The sequence below is a fragment of the Bufo bufo genome, chromosome 2 (assembly GCF_905171765.1).
Source record: "Bufo bufo chromosome 2, aBufBuf1.1, whole genome shotgun sequence".
Classification (NCBI taxonomy): Eukaryota; Metazoa; Chordata; class Amphibia; order Anura; family Bufonidae; genus Bufo; species Bufo bufo.
In genome coordinates, this window is record NC_053390.1 from 202355690 (window position 1) to 202361552 (window position 5863).

A 5863-nucleotide genomic window follows, 5' to 3' on the forward strand; every position below is an offset into this window, starting at 1 on the left:
GAGTGACAGGAGTATTGCTTTGTATCAGGATATAAGTTCCTCCATATTTCCGTCAAGTAATGGGCTTGCACCCAATATAGTAAAGCGGGGTTGTGCTTGGGAGAAGGCCTAAGTGTATCAAGATTGTTATCTAGTGTGGCATTAAAATCACCCAATATGAACAAGGGAGCTGCAGGCAAAACAACTACTCTGCCCATGATTTGGTCAACCACTTCCCTCTCAAACGGTGGGGGTATATAAATACCTACTATTAAGACGTCACAACCTCTAATGTTAGCCTGCAACAATACATATTTTCCTGCCGGATCAATGTGCACGGACATCAGCTGAAACGGAAGAGTCTTACTGACCAGTATGGAAACTCCTCTAGCGTAATTAGAATAAGTCGCATGATAAACAGATCCCACCCATGGTCTTTTAACCGCCAACACTTTTTGACCCCGGAAATGAGTTTCCTGAAAAATAAGAACATCGGGGTTATACTTATCAATGTAATTAAACACTAGTGCTCTTTTAACTTTGTCATTGAGTCCCTGGACATTCCAGGAAATTAGCTTACATAAGGCCATTGTTGCTTAAGAGATATATATCCTACTGCTCCAGATCCTTCAGCGTCACTGCCCTATTCACACACACACACATTCCAACTTGTATCTAAAGTAAAACTTCCCAATCTGCACCCACCCTGCCCAGACATCCCCAACTCGTCTAAGCTTCTGTATCCCTAACCTACCCCTCCTTTTAGTGTAGACTAAGGAAGACCCAGTCTGCCTAAAAAACCCTAAAACATAGTATGAGACCCAGGTCCCTCAAAACTTGTTTAAAATAGAGTAAAACCCTGAACTGAGATTAACCCCTGTCAGTATCAAAACTTCCTGGCAGTACTATACTATCCTGCTACCGGCATGTAAGATCATATCTGTCTCGCAACAGCTGAGGTGTGACACCTAGAGACCAGATTAGTATAAACAGAGCTCCAATAGTGGAGCAGAACATTAGCAGCGGTTCACTGCGATATCATAGTCCTCCGCTTCATCTCGGATGCTGTCGATCAATCCAGTCAGCCGCTTCCTCTGGAGTCTGGAAGAATCTGGCTCTGTCTCCCTCTTGGATCCTCAGCTTGGCCGGGTATATCATTGCGTATTTAATTCCCAGCTCCCGCAGACGAGTCATGGCATTTTTAAAACTGTCGCCGTTGCTTCTGCACCTCTGCTGTAAAATCAGGATAGAAGGATAACTTCGCATTTTCAATTTGAATGTCCTTCCTTTGTCTGGCGGCCGCCAGAATAGCATCCCGATCCCTGTAGTTTAATATCTTCATTATGAAGGGCCTAGGAGCAGCCCCTGATGGTAAAGGTCTTGTAGGGATCCTATGGGCCCTCTCAACCACAAAACTGGATGACAACTCAATCGGGCACAGTATAGTGCGAATCAATTGCTCAGCATATGCCTCTGGAGCGGAACCTTCCACCCTTTCGGGTAGTCCCAGGATTCTGACATTATTCCTTCTATTGCGGTTCTCCGCATCCTCCACTCTGGCAAGCAAGATTTTCACCTGTTATTGCAGGTTTCTGGTCGTCTCAGACGTGGTATTTGCAGAGTCCTCCACATCACCCAGGCGGCGTTCCACCTCTTTAGTGCGGTCTCTCATTTTATCCATATCATGTCTAAGACAATTAATGTCGCTCTGTAAGTGATCATTCTTTGTTGTCAGAGCCGCCTGACATGCAGCAATGGCAGTCATTATCTTGTCAGTTTGGAGCTCAGCACTCGCAGCGCCACTCTGGTTCAAATCCATTTCAGTCTGGCTCATATCTATCTACCACTTCTTTGGCTGGTGTAGAGCTCGCAGATGTCACGTTTTGCGGCCCATAGGTGAGATTGGTGAATGGCTTCTGCTATTTGCAGGTGCAGAGGAGGGGGTGCAATAGACGACTCTGTGGGCTTTAGATAGAGTATTGTAGCCGTCACCAATGATAGTTGCACCTAAGGAGGGGGTATGGCCAGCAGTACAGTCCTTCATCTATTAGTGGCAGGGCAGTTTCAGGAGACAGCGTTCTCCTTTATGAAGATTACCCTCACAGGCAGACTCCTATTCTGGCTTCTTAGCTTATGCCACTGTGGGGTATCAGAGGCACTTGCAGGAACCCCTTCTCTTCCCTACCTCCTCAGGGGTTAACTTCCTTACTTGCTTGTCGCCACGTGCGGCGGGGGGACGCAGGGAGATCAAAGCCTTCTTGTACCGGCGACTCCTCAGCTGCACAGCAGACACGTTTGCAGCCTGCCACCACCGGAGCGCCTCAGGAATCTGTACAGCTAACACCGATGGGACCTCTGATGCCGCCCGTACCCGCTCCAACAGCAGCGCTCAGCCGTCTCCCTCTCTCCTCCAAAGATGGCCGCCCTCCGTGCCGAGCAAGCAGCAGTCTCTCTCCACGCCAGTCACAAGAACGCCGCCCAGCGCCCGAAATACCGCACTGGGTGCTTCTGTAAGTGTCCACAGCCGCTTCAACACCCTTCAGGGTGGTTAAACATGCAGGTAGCACAGGATTAGATCAGGATGGCAGGGGAGCTCATACAACGTGCGTCCTCACTCCATGCCCGGCAGACCACGCCCCATCTGAGCCGGTCTTGATAAATCTCCCCTGTGTGTCTTCTCTCCACAGGTTAGCTAAAAGGGACTTTTTATAATTGATTGAGGCCCTAATTATGTCCCATTTGTATAAGTATCATCAGCTACTCTTCTTAAAGGGGTTGTCTAACTTCAGCACATGGCATTTATCATGTAGAGTAGTGTTTCCCAACCAGTGTGCCTCCAGCTGTTGCAAAACTACAACTCCCAGCATGCCCGCAAAGGCTGTCCGGGAATGCTGGGAGTTGTAGTTTTGAAACAGCTGGAGGCACACTGGTTGGGAAACACTGATGTAGAGAAAGTTAATACAAGGCACTTACTAATGTATTGTGATTGTCCATATTGCCTCCTTTCCTGGCTAGATTAATTTTTCAATCACATTATACACTGCTCGTTTCCAGGGGTTGCGACCACCCCGCAATCCAGCAATGGTGGTCGTGCTTATACACTATAGGAAAAAGCGTCGGCCTATCTGGTGGCCGGGACCACAGGTGGGCTCATAGTCTGGCACTTTTTTCTATAGTGTACAAGTACGGCCACCACTAATGGATTTCAGGGTGGTCGTAACCATGGAAACAAGCCACGTATAATGTGATGGAAAAATTTATGTAGGCAGCAAAGGAGGCAATATGGACAATTACAATTAGGGATGAGTGAATCGACTTCGGATGAAACATTTAAAGTCGATTCGCATAAAACTTTGTTTGAATACTGTACGGAACGAGCGCTCTGTACAGCATTAGAATGTATTGGCTCCGATGAGCCGAAGTTATTACTTTGCGAAGTCTCACGAGACTTCGGGTAATAACTTGAGAAGTTAATTTCTACTGTTAAAAACCTTTTACCAAACTTGGGTTCGGTTCCAAGTGGTACCTTGGAACTGAACCTGAGTTCGGTAGAAGGTTTATTACAGTAGAAATTAATTTCTGAAGTTATTACCCGAAGTCTCGTGAGACTTCGCAAAGTAATAATTTCGGCTCATAGGAGCCAATACATTCTAATACTGTACGGAGCACTTGCTCCGTACAGTATTCAAACAAAGTTTTATGCGAATCGACTTTGGATGTTTCATCCGAAGTCGATTCTCTCATCCCTAATCACAATACAAGTGCCTTGTATTGACTTTGTCTACATGATAAATGCCATTTACTGAAGTGAGACAACCCCTTCAAGGATAGGTATGTGAAAGACCTTGTTTTTACAGTTGCCTGTCCTATATGTGTTATTTTGGGTATGCCTTCTGTAATGGAATTTAAATGTCCAGGAGGCAAATGTCAGTTAGCAAGAAGCAGCTATTTGGATGGAACTTCCTAAAACAGGTGGTGAATATAGGTTCATGCTACTTATAAAACCAAGAATTCAGAGGCTGTGGTGTAGCTGGGAGGCAGAATGTAAACATTATGGGCCATATTTATCATTACACTTACATCTTACTCTACTTTTACATATGTCCAAAGTCACTTTTGGCTAAGTCAGATTTATTAATGGTCCTTTAATACCGTGATAAATGTGGTTTGACGGTAGCAGTTTATCCTTCAGTAAGCGGCTTTACAAAAGTCGCACATCTTTACAGAAAAGTCGCATGTTCTATTAAAAAGTCACATAAGAAAAACATAGTTCTCACTGGAGTGAAATTGCGCAATTTTTTGTGCAATTTTTTGCGACTTTTTAAATTGTCGCAATAGTAAATCTTTCTAGAGATTCATTTACATAAGAAAACACGCCCACTTTCAGAAAACTAGTGAGCATAGCGCAGAGCCAATAAAAGTAGCAATTGCGCAATTTATTTTTACTTTTTCACTCCATTATTTTCACTTGAGCTAATCATAAATCTGGCCCTATATTTGTAATGCATGTCTCCTGTAGGTATGTGACTAATTGTTCTCTTCTGACTGGTTAATCCACAATTGTGCTCTCACACGAATGTACTTTTGTTCCGCATACAATCCGCATTTTGTGCGTGTCGGATGCAGACCCATTCACTTCAATGGGGCCTCAAAAGATGCATCCGTATATCTGTTCCGTGGCACCTGCAAAAAAATAGAACATGTCCTATTCTTGTCCGTTTTACTGTTCTATAGAGGCTAGGACATTCTATTCCGCAAAATGGTGAGCGTAAACAGCGGCTATCTGTGTTTTGCGGATCCGCAATTTGTGGACCACAGTGCAGGCTACGGTCGTGTCCATGAACCCTAAATAAAAAGGCCATTAGTCCTGAGGTCGGCCATGTGTGCTTCCTGGCCTCCATTAGCTGATGCTAGACTGAACCTGTACACACTTGCTGTACGACCCAAACCTTTTACTTCGACATTATGTACAGGCCCGGAGAGCCCCTTTATCGTCCGAATAATGTTTTTATAATTTCAGTTCTAGGCTCAGATTTCAGAAATGACCAGTAGTTCATTAGGTCATGCGTTGTTTATAACTGGGTAGTAAGGAAATGGACCAAGAATATTAAAGGGAACCTGTCTCGTTGAATATAGTGTTAGAGCGGCAGGCAGCAGGGCGTGCTGAGCAGACTGATATATAGGTTTATGGGAAAAGATTCAGTAAAACTTGTAATTTATACATTTAAATTCCTTCCTGGGCTTTGAGGTCAAGGAGGCGGTCCAATCAGTGATTGACAGCTATCTCTATATACACAGTCATAGAGGGAAGGTTGTCAATCACTGATAGGACCGCCTCCTTGACCTCAAAGCCCAGGATGTAAAGGAATTTAAATGTATAAATTACAAGTTTTACAGAATCTTTTCCCATAAACCTATATATCAATCTGCTCAGCTCCTCCTGCTCTATAACCCACTGCCTGCAGCTCAGACACCGTGTACAACACCACAGGCCCTGATTTATCGTGTCTTCACGTCAGAATTTTAGCTTTAAAAAGTCGCAAAATGGAGCTTTTGTGACTTTTTGGGCTAAATTTTGTGACTTTTTGCATTTTTACACCACTCACTCTAGTTTTGAAATATGGGTGGGAAAGTGGGTGTGGTTTGCTATGTTAATGTGTTTTACTCCAGACATTTTTAAACAGTTGCAAAAATAAAGTCTCAAGCTAACTCCAGTAGGAGGGAGGAGTAGGAAAATTGGAGTGGCTTTTCTACACAAAAGTGTTAGGCTACATTCACACGTCCAGAACAAATTTAAGTCAAAGGGACTATTCGCATGGACTTTTTTATAATGGCCAATGAATAGTTGCCATCCAAAAATAGGACATGTCCTATTTTGGCTTTC